Source organism: Armigeres subalbatus, chromosome 3 (genome assembly GCF_024139115.2).
Source record: "Armigeres subalbatus isolate Guangzhou_Male chromosome 3, GZ_Asu_2, whole genome shotgun sequence".
NCBI classification, from domain to species: domain Eukaryota; kingdom Metazoa; phylum Arthropoda; class Insecta; order Diptera; family Culicidae; genus Armigeres; species Armigeres subalbatus.
Genome location: NC_085141.1, coordinates 220,816,885 through 220,833,329, shown reverse-complemented (window position 1 = coordinate 220,833,329; position 16,445 = coordinate 220,816,885). Strand labels below are relative to the sequence as shown.

At 38.2% G+C, this 16,445-nt stretch overlaps 1 protein-coding gene across 9 annotated transcripts in view; it reads left to right on the top strand.

Moving 5' to 3' along the window:
- LOC134220092 (ras GTPase-activating protein raskol) overlaps positions 1–16,445 on the top strand; it is a 654,763-nt gene that overhangs the window by 609,414 nt on the left and 28,904 nt on the right. The window lies entirely within an intron of this gene.

Genomic DNA, 16,445 nt, shown 5'->3' with positions numbered 1-16,445 from the left:
TCAAAAATCAGCTGTTCTTACTGACGTTTTGAAAACCTGTACCAATAATCTAATAGAACATAAATATGTATCTCTGAAAAACTCGAACAGCTGGTACAATCTGGATCTTTTACGATTCAAACGTAAAAGGGACAAATTGTACAGAAAATTTTGTAGAAGTAATAATGCTATTCATTGGAAAAGGTATCAGGTCGCGCGTAATAAATATTCGCATATGTTGAAAAAACGAGATGCGAATATATTCAGAGGAAAATTGATCAGCATCAAAACAACAGCAAAGAGTTATGGAAAATTTTGAAATCCTTGTTAAAACCTAATAGTAGCAAACCGCGATCCATAACCTTCGATGGCACATTAGAACAGTCAGAACAAGTTATTGCAGATAAATTCAATCAATATTTCGTCAACAGTGTCTCACTGATTAACCAGTCAATTGAGTTAGTTGATGAGCCTGACGAAATAAAACAGCCGATTAATTTTAATTGTAGATTTGATGGATTTCACCCAATAACATTAGAAGAACTTGAAAATATTTGCTTTTCAATTGGAAAAACGGCTGGAGTCGATAATGTTAATGCCAAGGTAATACAAGACTGCTTTGATGTCATCGGACACAACTTGCTGGACCTTATAAATGAATCTTTACGAACTGGGCACGTGCCACAAGTTTGGAAGGAATCTCTAGTGATTCCGATTCATAAAGTTGCTGGGACGATTAAAGCCGAAGAGTTTCGTCCTATCAATATGTTGCACACATTAGAGAAAATTTTGGAACTTGTAGTAAAAGGCCAGCTGCTTGAGTATTTGAATAGAAATAACTTGCTGATACCGGAACAATCGGGATATCGAGAAGGTCATTCTTGTGAAACCGCATTGAACTTGGTATTAGCTAAATGGAAGGAAAATGTAGAGCGTAAAGATACGATTGTTGCTGTGTTCTTGGATCTAAAACGCGCTTTTGAGACAATTTCTCGGCCCTTATTGTTGAGCACAATCAAGCGCTTTGGAATTTCGGGATCTGCATACAATTGGTTTGAAAGCTATTTGTCTGACAGATCTCAAAGGACTGCTTTTAATGATTCTGTTTCTAGTCCCGTGGAGAACACGCTAGGAGTGCCACAGGGAAGTGTATTAGGGCCTATTTTATTCATTATGTATATAAATGACATGCGACGAGTCTTACGATTTTGTGATATAAATCTTTTTGCTGATGACACCGTGATATTCATTGCAGCTCAAAATTTAGCAGATGCCGTTTCACGCTTGAACGAGGATTTACACTCTCTAAGTAGATGGTTGAAATACAAGCAATTGAAATTGAATATTAATAAAACAAAATACATGGTAATTTCGCGAACCCGAGTAAATGAGGATGTCTCTGTTAAAATTGATGATGAGACAATTGATCGCGTCCGCGATATTAAATATCTTGGCGTGATTATTGATTGGAAAAGGTATCAGGTCGCGCGTAATAAATATTCGCATATGTTGAAAAAAACGAGATGCGAATATATTCAGAGGAAAATTGATCAGCATCAAAACAACAGCAAAGAGTTATGGAAAATTTTGAAATCCTTGTTAAAACCTAATAGTAGCAAACCGCGATCCATAACCTTCGATGGCACATTAGAACAGTCAGAACAAGTTATTGCAGATAAATTCAATCAATATTTCGTCAACAGTGTCTCACTGATTAACCAGTCAATTGAGTTAGTTGATGAGCCTGACGAAATAAAACAGCCGATTAATTTTAATTGTAGATTTGATGGATTTCACCCAATAACATTAGAAGAACTTGAAAATATTTGCTTTTCAATTGGAAAAACGGCTGGAGTCGATAATGTTAATGCCAAGGTAATACAAGACTGCTTTGATGTCATCGGACACAACTTGCTGGACCTTATAAATGAATCTTTACGAACTGGGCACGTGCCACAAGTTTGGAAGGAATCTCTAGTGATTCCGATTCATAAAGTTGCTGGGACGATTAAAGCCGAAGAGTTTCGTCCTATCAATATGTTGCACACATTAGAGAAAATTTTGGAACTTGTAGTAAAAGGCCAGCTGCTTGAGTATTTGAATAGAAATAACTTGCTGATACCGGAACAATCGGGATATCGAGAAGGTCATTCTTGTGAAACCGCATTGAACTTGGTATTAGCTAAATGGAAGGAAAATGTAGAGCGTAAAGATACGATTGTTGCTGTGTTCTTGGATCTAAAACGCGCTTTTGAGACAATTTCTCGGCCCTTATTGTTGAGCACAATCAAGCGCTTTGGAATTTCGGGATCTGCATACAATTGGTTTGAAAGCTATTTGTCTGACAGATCTCAAAGGACTGCTTTTAATGATTCTGTTTCTAGTCCCGTGGAGAACACGCTAGGAGTGCCACAGGGAAGTGTATTAGGGCCTATTTTATTCATTATGTATATAAATGACATGCGACGAGTCTTACGATTTTGTGATATAAATCTTTTTGCTGATGACACCGTGATATTCATTGCAGCTCAAAATTTAGCAGATGCCGTTTCACGCTTGAACGAGGATTTACACTCTCTAAGTAGATGGTTGAAATACAAGCAATTGAAATTGAATATTAATAAAACAAAATACATGGTAATTTCGCGAACCCGAGTAAATGAGGATGTCTCTGTTAAAATTGATGATGAGACAATTGATCGCGTCCGCGATATTAAATATCTTGGCGTGATTATTGATGACAAGCTAAAATTTGACATACATATTGACAATGTTATCAAGAAAATAGCCAAGAAGTATGGAATGCTCTGTCGATTAAAACACGATTTGACTATTGGTAGCAAAATACTCTTGTATAAATCAATCATCTCTCCTCATCTGGATTTTTGCCCTTCCATCCTTTTCTTGGCTAACGAAACACAAATATCGAGATTGCAGCGCTTACAAAATAAAATAATGCGTTTGATTTTAAAATGTGATAGATTCACTTCCTCAACTTTCCTGTTGGACGCCTTACAATGGCTGTCAGTGAAGCAAAGAATAGTGTACTTGACTATGGTGTTCATTTTAAAGTAATAAACGGTTTACTGCCTCGATATTTGTGTGATCGAATTGAAAGAGGAAGTGATATTCATAGTTATAATACTAGACACGCGGATAATGTGAGAACACCCTATTTTCTGTATGGCGCTTCACAAAACTCTTTGTTTTTTAAAGGTATAAATGTTTTCAATTCGATGCCTTCACACATCAAACGTGCAGTCACGCTAACACAGTTTAAGAGACAATGTATTTCACACGTCAAAGCTGCCTTTTGAACAGCTACCCGGCAATTTTTTACCCGTTAACACATGTATCTTGACGAAGTTTTTAACAACGGATGATTTTTATGGACCATTTTTTATTTTTATCATTTATTGAGGCATTAATAAGCTATGACGTTCGCCTCGATGATGATGATGGATTTTAATTTATTGACGTAGTTTATTTTTGAACCTTTCTTTGTGTAGTCTACAAAAGTTTGAGCATCGCGCGCGGATTGCAGATATGAATGATTTTGAATTTATTTAAAAACTTGCATATTTCGAACTGTTGAATCATGCTCTTGAATTAGTAGTAAGCCTTCTGGTAGATTATTTTGTACTCGCGGTTGTTCCGAAACTTTTGTTATCGACGGAGCGGTTACACAAGTTTTGATGTTTGGTTGTCGAACCTAATGATCCATGTTCAGATACATGTGAGTTTTAGATTGCGATATTGGTTTGTGAAAAGATCGCGATGTTTGGCGGAGCTTTGAAATCTGTGCGAGAGGTTTCACAAGTTTAGCTTTTGATGAGCTCCATGTATCACTACTGTTGATTACAAAAATTCTAGGTGTAGTTCTTTAGTTCATTTTACCAATTTATTTTTGCTGTACAGTATGGAATTTTATTTTGGATTTTATATCTGTATATACAATCGGATCGTTTGTTTGCAAAACCGATTACATTGATCTTATTTAATTATCTTAAAGATAACTCGTCCAGCTCAAACCTTTGTAGGGGTATGTGGCGGGACCATCATCATCATCATCCTTTCAAGTATGATCCCCTTCGCCTGGATTCCCGGCCTCTGCGGCATTAGGGAAAATACCGAAGCCGATGCCCTGGCTAGTGCCGGACACGAGGGATTACCTAACACCTGCTCCATCCCGCTGGCCGACGTTGAGAAATGGACAAAAAGCGTCGTCGGCCAGTACTGGGCTCGGACTTGGAACAATAACAGAGGGCTATTTTTGAGAAAAATCAAACGATCTATCGGCCCCCGGAGTGACCCAAAGTTTTATCTTGCGCGCTCAAAAAGAACAGCAAGTCATATCGAGGCTCCGGACCGGTCACACAAGGGTCTCCCATAACTTCGGTGGAGGCCCTTTACGATCCCGCTGTTAGCTCTGGGAAACCGAAAACAGTTTTGAGAACCATATCTTCTTCAGATTGAAAGACGGAATCATACATTTCCGTGCCAAAATACACGAATTGAAAGATGGAATCATTTCCACCATTGCCTTCTGCTGGGCAAACAAGTTGGTAAGTGGAAAAGGCAGATATAAAACACAACTCTACGACACTACCCATAATGTCATTACCCCTAATGGGACTAAATATTCTAACTTCGTAAAATCCCGTTCCACACCCCACACCCTGAGTCCTGAAGGGTAGAGGAGATTATGCAGTACGTTCTCATGCACACAATGCAGAGAGCCGGAGGCAACGTCAACATGGCTACAAGGGCAACAAGTTTGAAGTTGTTTCTTGATCGCTGTAGTAAAAGCAACGGATTATGGATGAAGCGTGGTCTTGGAATCAACGAGTGGTTGAGTGGGTGAGTAAGAGTGAGCGAGTAAGAGTGAGCGAGTAAGAGTAAGTGAGTAAGTTAGTGAGAATGAGCAAAAGTGACTTGAGTAATAGTAATGAGTAATAGAGAATGAATAAGTGAGTAAAAGTGAGTGAGTAAGAGTGAGTGAGTGAGCAAAGCAAGAGTGAGCGAGTGAGTAAAAGAAAGTGAGTGAGTGACTAAAGGAGAGCGAGTGAGTAAGCTTAACTGAGCTGATTAAGCGAAAAACGTACTTTTAAACCTACTTTTGGTTACTTCGGCTGTTTACAGTCGACACTACGAAGCTATTGACTTGAAAATGTCTCAGTATAACATTAGACAATATTTTCAAAGAATAAACATAAGCATTTCAACAGCATGAATTCAAAACCAATATTATATACAACTTTACTAAAAACCTATTTTTTATATTTTCTGTATTTTATAATCATACAACAGTATTACAAAAAACAACAAGTCTACGTTTGTCTACAAAAAAATGAATATGAAAATATTACGGCGCTCGCGAGGCACGAACTTCAAAACAAAACCTTCATCGTTCTGGTCTTTTATGCATGCTAGCAGAAGACGGCTGTTATTTTGATGATCGTTTCCTATGGTAATCATAGTTCTTCCACAGATAACACTTCTTCCGCAGCGTGTTTAAGTCAGAATACACTTCTCAGCAGCAGTATTTAGATAAATCACAAAGCTTAAACAACCAACTAGCGCAACTAAACTTTAGCGACATCCAAACAGTGGATGTTCTCACTATTCTGTTTAAAAATCTATCAAAACTGTATAAGAACTGGGCATATGCGAAATTGCTAGATTCTGTCAAATATGACGAACCTATCTTAGTCGAAGATTATTGAGAAGTAGTCAAAGGGGAATTAAAACTCCATAAACAGTATAATTATTAAAACAAATAATTACAACTTATTTCTCACTGCTATTTGTTTTCTTTCCTCCATTCCAGGTAAGTTTTGGATGTCACAGGCCAAAATATTGAATCCGTCTGCCTCACCACCATCATCATCTTTTAATGGTAAGCTTGGTCCGTCATCTGTAATCGTTGAATCATCTCAATCCGGAACCAACGCCAACTGTCGTGCAGTGACTCAGAAGGTTGATTCAATGCTTCTCTTCAAAGTGTGGTAACAAATCTCTTATGGAAACTCCAAGAATAATGATCAGAAATTCCTCCCCTGCCTTGTTCGTGTCGAGCCTCGGCTCAATATTATGACGGTGCGCGATCAGATCGGTCAACTCACGGTCTACGGGTCGGTGTCGATAGATCCACTCCCACCACCACACCACTGCTGATCACACACTCTCTCTTTCAGAAGGCAGATGCTTTTTAATGTTTCCACTTTCGTATAGCATAACTGTAAATCCACGCTTCGACTTCCCCCGGAATATGAACGATGCAGCCAGATTGTCCGCATGCGGACGGTTGGTCGCGCATTCGTCGTCATTTTAGTAGCTCTGTTTTTGGGGACCACAAAAGTGTCTGCGTGGTCGTACAGTCTGCGGCCGACCAATCTTATCAGGGAGGGAAATTAAATGGTGCCTGTTCGTGGCGATGCGACGACGATGGACGTATTCGTAAAATTTGTATGCGGAATGATCCGAAAATAATGGCAATGTTTATTCTTCGTTGCGCGATCATTTTGGGATTCCTCGTCGTAGGCCAATTTGGTTATCGTTTACAGTTAATTAAATTAACGATGACCGACCATAACATTCATAAATTAATGGACGTCGCTTCCTATGGACCGATCGAGCCAGCGGAACGCATTGTTTTGGTCGGGAGTTAGGTTTCCCTTATTGTCTAATGTGTGCTGACTGCTTTGTGTAAGGGTACGAATGGTGCTATGCAGTAAAAATAAATAAGCAATGCAAGTTTTAATGAAAAAATTACGTCTCTTACTTTATAAAGTTGCGAAGACATAGAATTAGGTCTATCATTCCGTTAGCAATTTAAATTGTGACAAACAAAACTCACACTTGTTTCTTTGGTATAGAATGGTAGATAAGCAATCATGAACAATTCAGTACCAAAACCGCTTTGAAGTACCCGCATACCCTTACATGCGACGCAACGTTTGGTTGACCGTTTTGGAGGCCCCATTAAACTGTTTCTGATTACCGGTCGGTGATGGTGGTGTGGCCACAGAAAGTCGGACCGTAGTTTGGCTGCTGATGCTGGCGGGAGGAAGCGCGTCCCATGAGACCGCTATTTCGCGCCTAACGATGCTTCACGGAAATTGCATCTTGTGGCACCGTTGGTTGGGAAGATGCTAATGGGATTTCACTGTCCATTTGCTGTTGATCGACGATTCTAATGACTTTCGACATTTCCTTCAATAATTTGATCACGTCGGTTGAGTGCTTTCGGTGTCAGTTTTGGGAAGTGGTTCTGTGATGAAAGAAGTCATTTGTAGGCAAAAAATAATCGGCCTTACTCAGATAAAGAGTATTTGTTCAGTACGCGTCAAGCTCAATGGTAATTTTTGCCTCTCTTCCACACCCGTTTGTGTTGTGGTGGCGATTATGCAACTAACTGGCTTGAAAGTGCTGCAGCCGTTTTAGGCAAAGACGATAGCAAAAACATCGGCTTCGCTGCTAATGTACACAAACACGTGTTGGCTGTCCAGACTGATTGAGAATGTTGTTTATGTTTGCAAGAGGGTTTCGATTTTTTGAACCGAAAGAAGGTAAACTGGGCTAATGCTTGATTAGGGTAGGTGTACCAATCGTCGCCATAATGAGGAACAACTATTTTTTAAAATACAAATAAAAGGCATTTGGATGGTGTTCGTATGTCAAAGGAAATGTTTCCTTTCCTACTCCTTAGAACAAATGTGAAAAACGTATTCAAATTAGTGATAGCGCCCAAAGTTGCTTAATCCATAATATGAACGCATGTACCAGATGTGGCACTATTTTTATGTTTGGTTCCTATCATGGCAAATGCCATTGTTTTCTTATGGGATTGACCATAATGGGACCACTAATGCAACAACTGGTGCAAAGGAGGACACAAATTAAGCAAAATCATTTTTAACAATTATGTTTTGTTTGTTTTGGAGGAGATTGAAGGTGTTATCGTGTTATATGAATATGGTTCACTGATCAGAAAATGTTTTGTGGTGATATGATGTGCCACTTGGTGTATAATGCACTAGGGCGACAACTGGTGCTATGGCCATGACTGGTACATCTACCCTAAAGGTGCCAATGCTGACTTCGTCTCGAGTTTCCACGGCTAAAAGAATAAAGTGGTCGTACTTATAAGTGGCATATCGAATGGTTGTCGACCTTTTAATTGGATGAAACACGCAATTCGACAAATAAGATAGTAACACTTTATATTTCTTTCGTACTTTTTCAAATAGATATTACGATATTATTGTGTCAAAACTTATACGGTGTTCTTATCATTTTATGAAAATACTAGTCGAACCTGCCCATGATATGAGGTTACTTTAAACGTAGCCAACGCCAACACCGATACGAAATAACGTAGCTCAAACCTGCCAAAGCTTAACACCACAAAACATCCAATGTCAGCTTTGTTCATTATGCAACTCAAATCAGGGATATGCATTGAATATGGCTAATGAATTTAATTCATTCAAAACTTTTCTATAAGTTCAATATTGACTTTATTTGCATCAAGATCAACAATTTGTTTTCCTGTTTCAGCGTGAACAGTATGCATAGAATTCAAAAGTAAATTATGCTTTTTATTGTTGTAGATTTTCGATTATTAAGCTACAAGTCATTGTTGTTGACATCTAATGCAACAGACAGCGGTCCATCTGCACACTGTGCCCGGGACATGGTGGCTATTTTCAAGTGGGTATGGGTATGTCGATAGCCTCGAACCTGCGCGATCTTTCTCGACATTGTTTTTCGACCTAACTGTCAATCGTTTAGATGATTACAGCGTCGCCCTCTGGATCGATTTCAGTTTGAGCTTGTAGGTTTTTGATTTTCTTCAGAGCTTTTGAATAGTATTTTTAAATATGATCAACAATATAAACAGTAACACAGCTGATCCCAAGACGAATCGATTAGTGAGGAGAAATCGCAAATCGGTCCATCCGTTCGTGAGTTATATTGATCCGAAGGAACTGTTAACACATTTTTATATATAGAGACTGCGCGGCTCGGGATGGACGGAAAAAAATGTCTTTTTCTATATATAAACACAGCCCTTCCTCAAAACGAGTTGAACTATACATAAATTATATTAATTGGTCCATCCGTTCGTGAGTTATATCAACAATCAATATGAAACTGAAGAATATTTCGCGATTTCAGTTGCGCACACTATAAACAATCCTCGGTACCCAGAAATGTCTTCTCAGTAACCAGTACGTATTCTCTGAACGGCCCTTTAGAACAAGATTTAGCACTGCCGCCAAGACAACATTCTCATAATTTGTTGTTTTAAAATCAACAAAAACAAATAACGAAAAAACCCAGATTAATCCACCTAGCAGTGATGATGCCTTTCTCGTGCAATATAACCCTTAAATGCGCAATGTTGTTTTAAAACAACAAACCGAAAATACGTTCAATGTTAATGATTTTTATGGTTGTTTACGTTAAAAATATTTTTGACGATTTTTGAAAAAATCACCTTGCGTCTTTAAGGGATAACATATATCGAAAGAAAAAAAAATTCCGAAATGCAATATCCGATCGAGCCAATTTTCAATAGCATGTATGTGTGTATGTGTACAAATTTTTGTAAACACACTTTTTGGAACTTACCATTAGCCGAATTACTCGCAACAAGTTCCATTCGACGGGGAATCCTGTCCCATTGTTTGCCATTGAAAATGTAATCAAAGTTATGGCCAAAATACTATTTTCTATGCGCAAAACACGACAAAAAACACTCGCTAATATTTTTTAGGGTTTTTTTCTTTGCACGAGAAAGGCACCGATAGGTGGATTAATACGGTTTTTAATTTTAGGTGAACTTTTGAGCAAAACTTCTATTTAATTCAGTTGGCTAATAACAAAACTCTTGTGACTTCTCGGAAAAAAGTCCTGAATACACAGTTTATGTATGAATAAACCTTACTGGCGAAGTGCCGTTGACTCGACAAATTAGGGGCAACACTTAAGCAACTTCTGAACAGAAAGTCTGGAAATTTTTAAAAGAAGACATGTTATTCCCGAATGAAAATAAAGTGGCTCTAATGTTGAAATGACTTTATTCATTTTACATTTAGGAGAGAACCCAGACGGTCTCTGGAGAATATTCAGTTAACTTGAGGTCAATTTTAGTGCCTTCTGAATAAAACACATTTCAATACAAAATTTTCAAAACGACTTATCAGCTTTTGTAAACAAAGATTCAAACGCCGATTCGACGCATCTGATAGCACACCCACGCAAACTAGCACCGTCATCAGTCAGCAGAAGCCTTCAGCTATGTATTGATGGTGCTGGTTTGCTTGGGATTGTTATCAGATTCGTCAAATCGAAATTGGAATCTTTGTTTACAAAAGCAGATAAGTCGTTTTGAAAATTTGGTATTGATTTGTCTTATTTACGAAGCTGGTGTAACCATTTAGCAAAACTTCTGAATTTATTATATGAAAGAAGGTATGCTATCATTAAACTCTAATTTCTGTGATTTTAGTTCTCTAACCAAATGAACTACGAAAGCTGGAAAACAAGTTCCAGTTTTCCTTTTAAGTCTTTGTGGGGTTTGGGTAAAATGAAAAGATATTTTAGTTACTAGATAAAGATTGTCGCTTCGGTTCCTTTTGTTCTGCTGTCCAGAACATGTTGGGTACCAAGCTGTAAAACCGTATGGATTTTCCTTCTTTGACATTTAGCTTCCTATCCTCAAAAGCAAAAGATGTTCCGGACAGCGACAATCTTTATCTGGTAATATCTTTTGTAAAATGCCTTCAGCGTGTGTCAATCGATCGGCAGCAAGCCATGACTTTGCCTCTCTGGTCAGATCTCCGCGGCGTGCACACGCATCCACGGAGAGTCGCTCTCATAATTTCGTTCCGGCCATTTGGGGCCACACATTTTGGCGATCCTGCCAGTCTACTTTTTGGATCCTGTCGCTGATTTCATGAGGTGAGATGAATTCAAGTGGTTAAATTGTGAAGATTGATATATTTAAATTTGCAAAAACACATTAGGCGCGTCTCGAAGACCGTCGGAAAATGGTTTGTGGTTTGCAAAATCGCAAGACGCGTCTCTAAGACCGTCGTAAAATATCTTGGAATTTGCAAAATAAATAAGGTTGCCGAATTTCACAACGCTATTTGGACGTTCGAGTTTATTATGCGTAAGATTAGTTTGGCTAGCAGTACTAGTTTACACGTCTCTCATTTGGGTATAATATGTCAGATTTTGCGGAATTCAATATAAATGTCATTTGCTAGGCGTTTGCTCGAAGGTCTTCATCAATATGTATGCTGAAATTCAGATTGATGGTGTACCATAGGCGAAATTAAAAGTTGGATTAAATGTACGGATTTGAATTTGAATTGGATTGTATTTGGATTAGCATGGATTGTTCTTATCTTTATTAGGTTGTTTTTTAGTCTTATTAGTAATGAAGTTCAACACCGCTTAGTTTTGGATTGCATTTGGGTAATATTTGGAATGTTTTTGGATGAAATGGGAACTTTATTGTATTTGCTAAAATCTCGAATAACAATGACATTGGCGTCGTAAATGTGTTGTTCTCTAATCATCTTTTCATTACTTAGATCCTAATTTTAAAGCTTGTATAGATTTGTGGTACGGAGTAGGTACGAAATAATTAATCACGTTTTATCTTTCGCAACCCACAGTTTGGGAACCCATGTTCCTAATCATTGTTCTGGTTTTAAAACTATGAAGTTGAGACAAGTTTATTTTGGTGTGCAATTTACAATGTGCAATTTCACTCTCGTCTCATTTTAATAACCATGGAGAAAAACAAACATTACATCTTATGCTAGAAGATTTTTTTTTGCGTTCTTAATGAGAGAAGAAGGGGAATGTGGAGTTTGAGTAAGATGCCTTAAGCGTGTGTTTATAGATTCAAACCTCGGCGTGTCAATCGGCGAGCAGCAAGCCATGACTTTGCTTCTTCTGGTCAGATCTCCGCGGCGCGGCGTGCACACGCATCCACGGAGAGTCGCTGTCATAATTTCGTTCCGGTCATTTGGGGCCACACAGTCTTATTCGAATCCAATCCAATTAAATTTCAATCCGAGTACGCAATCCAACTCAATATAAATTAAATCTACATCCGATACCAATCAATGTCTAATTCAAATCCTGAATCAAATCTAATTTAAATTTAAATGAAATATAATTCACATTCTTTCAAAATTCAAATCAAAATCAATAAATTCAATTCAAGTTCATTCCTTTCAAAGCAATCCATTAAATCCAATGCGAATCCCATTACTAAAGAGTTTAATAAATCTCCATTTTTTTTTTTTTTTGATTAGTTTATTGATTTTTTGATGTGTTCCCATTATTAAAGAGTTTTTTAAATCTCCATTTTTTTTCATTTTTTGATTCGTTGTTTCCAAATCCGATTTCATCCAAATTCAAATATTAGACTTGGTTTCTTTAAATAGAAACTTTGAATTTTCAACAAATCCAATTCTAAGTATTGTTGGCAATATTGGCAAGTATTGTTGATATATTCATCTAAAAATGATACTTGTATGATTGCCCAAGTAGGGTAAAAGACCCAATAGTGGAGGAACTAAGCACGATCCTACATTAATTGGTTGATTACACCTCATCTATACTTCATTTCTCTTACCTGGAGAGTGCAACCGAAAGCTTATTACCACTATTTTACACGCAGCGTGTCATAACTGCATCATAATCCATTATTGTTACCTGGATAAATCTAGACCATCATTTGAAAAGGGCGTAACAACCAAAATTTATTCCTTCTGATTCTTCGTCCACATATATAGCTATGTATGTAGACGAAGAATCAGAAGGAATCAATTTTGGCTGTTAAGCCCTTTTCAAATGTTGGTCTAGAAATAATCTCCAATTATTGGCACAGTGTTCCATTACTTGCGGTCTTTTGGCCGAAAGGGTCATCTGGCCGAATAAGTCATTTGGCCGAATAGGACATTTAGCCGAATAGGGATGGGCCGTTTGACCGAAAGGGTCATTTAGCCGAAAGGGTCATTTGGCTGAAAGGGTCATTTGGCCGAAAGGGACATCTGGCCTAGAGGGTCTTGTTCGGGAAATCCCGGGACAAAAATCCCGGGATATCCCGGGATGTAATGCATCCCGGATCCCGGGATTTTTCATGCAAATCCCGGGATTTCCCGAACATAAAAATACATGATAACAAAAATATTTAAGATAAATTAATGAATGTATGTTCTGCATAATTGCACCGATTCTAGTTTGTTAGCCCATCGGCTTTTATTTTCCCGCATGTCTTATGCACACCCATACATACAAACATACACAAACAAACAATCACAGATATCCTCTCAATTCGTCGAGAGAGTGATGAGTAACAATATATGTAGGTCTCCTAGCCTTCTGATTATTTTGTTTTTGGAGCGAACATACAGCTGATGAAAATAAGGAATCAGCTTTCCAGATTTCACAATAATCGAAGCGCCATCCGATGTGCGTTCAACTGCGGCTACGAAATTGTGTTCAATGTCACAACTCGTTAACAGCTGTTCCACGGATTGCTTTATCTTCTCCGCCGGAAACAATCCGTAAAGCCGAAGTTGTTCCAAGTTGTCGCACATCGCTATTAATGATGTTCTTCATCGAAGTCCCCCAAGTCCAAAACGATTATGTCGGAATAAAAATGTTCAGATAATGATGACGACAATTGTTTCAACGACATCAATGGTAGTGAAAAATCAGATGACGAACTCAATTCGTTCTCATATCTGAACTTATATTATATTGATTTTCTTAACCAATTGTTGAATTTAATTCAGATTATATAAAACCGATTTTGGAGAAACTTTCAAACGAATCCGAAACATTGTTCGAGTTCCAGAGGAAGGATGGAAACCGGTTTAGGGAACAACTTCAACTGGTTCAGGATGTTCTGAAAACTAGTGAACTGTGAAATCGCTCCATAAGAATAAAAGTACGTACATAATCAAAAATTATCTGGATCTGGTTCAATCGATATTCGACGCTCCCCAGCCTGTTGGGGTGATATCGGAGGCACTGAAGGGTCGTGAAGTAATGTTGTTGACTAGACTTTTTGCTATCTGAACTGAATAGACGGCAAAACCCTTTAACTTCGAATTTGCACGATGCAATTCTAAAACGAGTAGATGAGCGTCGAGACATCAAGAGATGAGATGGCTTCAAAGTAAAGAAAGGTAATTTTCGAATTCAGCTGGGCTTTCGATCGCTTCCCGTCACCAGCTGATTAAGTTTGTTTAAGTTCCGATCCACACATCATTTTCTGAATCTGACGGGAACAAGGCTTCATCTCCATAGAAGAGTTGTAAGCTATGGACCAAAAACAGAGAAATGCGCCGTAGCTTGAATAATTTCATCAATAAGGAGCATGCTCTGTTTGAAGTAACTGATGAACTAGTATCGAGTCTGGAGAAGGTTTTCATGGCATTGAAGTCCATTAAAACCACTTCGATTGATATACCCAACCAGCGACTGTTAGATTTTCATACACTTCTGTATAGAACTTACCAAAACCTGTATAAGAACTGGGCATATGCAACATTGTTAGATTCTTATACAATATAAGATTACAAACAAAAATTGTAAGAAAAGCTTGCGAAATTGTAAGGTTCATATAATATTTATAAAAGAATCTAGCGTTTTCGCATATGCCCAGTTCTCATACAGGTTTTGGTAGGATCTTATACAGAATTGTTTGAAAATCTACCAATCACCGGTTGAGCGAGCGGGTGTTCTCTGATTTTAATTCTGAAATAACTAATAAGAATTATTTATTGTCGGATTCAAGCATCAACGCCTTAACATTTATTAAACCGTATTACAAGCAGCCCGGTGGCATCCCGATCTCACACAGTAGGTTTGTTTTACAGCCAACATTGCGCGACCGTATCCCACCGACAGTTTTGTATCCTAAAGAGAATCATATGTGATGTTAGTAAACAAAACACATACTATCATGAATTTTACACTGAGATGTTGCAAATATGCAAAAACAAAAAAAACATGGCGTCGTGCCACCCACCGGATAAGGCATTTTATAAGACGCTTCGCGGTGGCCCGTTTATTTACTTCTAATGTTTTGTTTTGGTATGATTCTGCGTGAACATTCCGTTAGGTCCGAACACAAAATAATGTTTGTAACGTTTTACTTTTCATTCGTGTTTTCATTCTGGTAGACGAAAAGTAAAACAGGCAGAATTGATGATGGGACCCATCGGAATATTCGGCGCGAAATTACCAAACAAACGGGCTCCCACTAATTGTCAAAGTAGATAAACACGAGAAAAACAGCTGTTTCGATCTGTCTCATAAAATGCCTTATTGCAAGCGAGTAGACAAGGGGCGAGTCGTTAGTAAATTGACCTGATACATATTTTACCATTCTTAAAAATGTAATAAATATATGAAATTGAAATTTGCAAGTATTTTTATTTTTATCCCGGGATATCCCGGGATAACGAAAAATTTAATCCCGGATCCCGGGATTTTTTATAGTCCGGGAAACAAGACCCTCTTATTCTGGCCGAATAGGTCATATGGCATTTGGCCGAATAGGACATTAGGACATTTTTCGTTTGGCCGAAAGGGCCTTTCAAAAGGGTCATTAGGCCGAAAGGGTCGTTTGGCTGAAAGGGTCATTTGGCCGAATAGGACATTGGAACATTTTTCGTTAGGCCGAAACGCTCATTCGGCCGAAAGGGTCATTAGGGCGAAAGGATCATTTGACCGAAAGGGTCGTTTAGCCGAAAGGGTCATTTGGCCGAAAGGGTCGTTTGGCTGAAAGGGTCATTTCGCCGAAAAGTGCAGGACCGTTTGTCCGAATACCGTTACCGTTTGGTCATTTGACCGAAGGGGTCGTTTGGCTGAAAAGGTCATTTAACAAAAGGGTTATTTGGCCAAAAGGGTCATTTGAGTGAAAGGGTCGTTTGGCCGAAAGGTTCATTAGGCAGTTACAAATATTTCATTAAAATTATGTCCTACATTAAAAAAAATCTGCACGTTGTTTTTAGCTGAATTTTCTTGACCATTTGCAGTTGTGTGCTCGTAAAATGTACCTGAATCAACCTGGAATCAACGTTTAAATTATTTGGAGTGTACTGTTCTTCGAAAGATCAAAGGGGGGGGGGGGGTAATAAAAAATCTATATACATAAAAATGAATTTCTGTCTGTCTGACCCTTATAGTAGACTCGGAAACTACTGAACCGATCGGCGTGATAATTTGTATGCAGAGGTTTTTGGGGCCGAGGAAGGTTCTTAAGACCTCCTTTGGAATGGGGGGCTCCCATACAAATGAAACACTTATTCCATCATAACTCGAGAATTCTCGCTTAACTTTTCAAAAGGTCCTAAGTAACATTTTTTTCATGAATTAATTTGAGTACTGCAATCAAAAGCTTTCATGTTGTTCTGTTG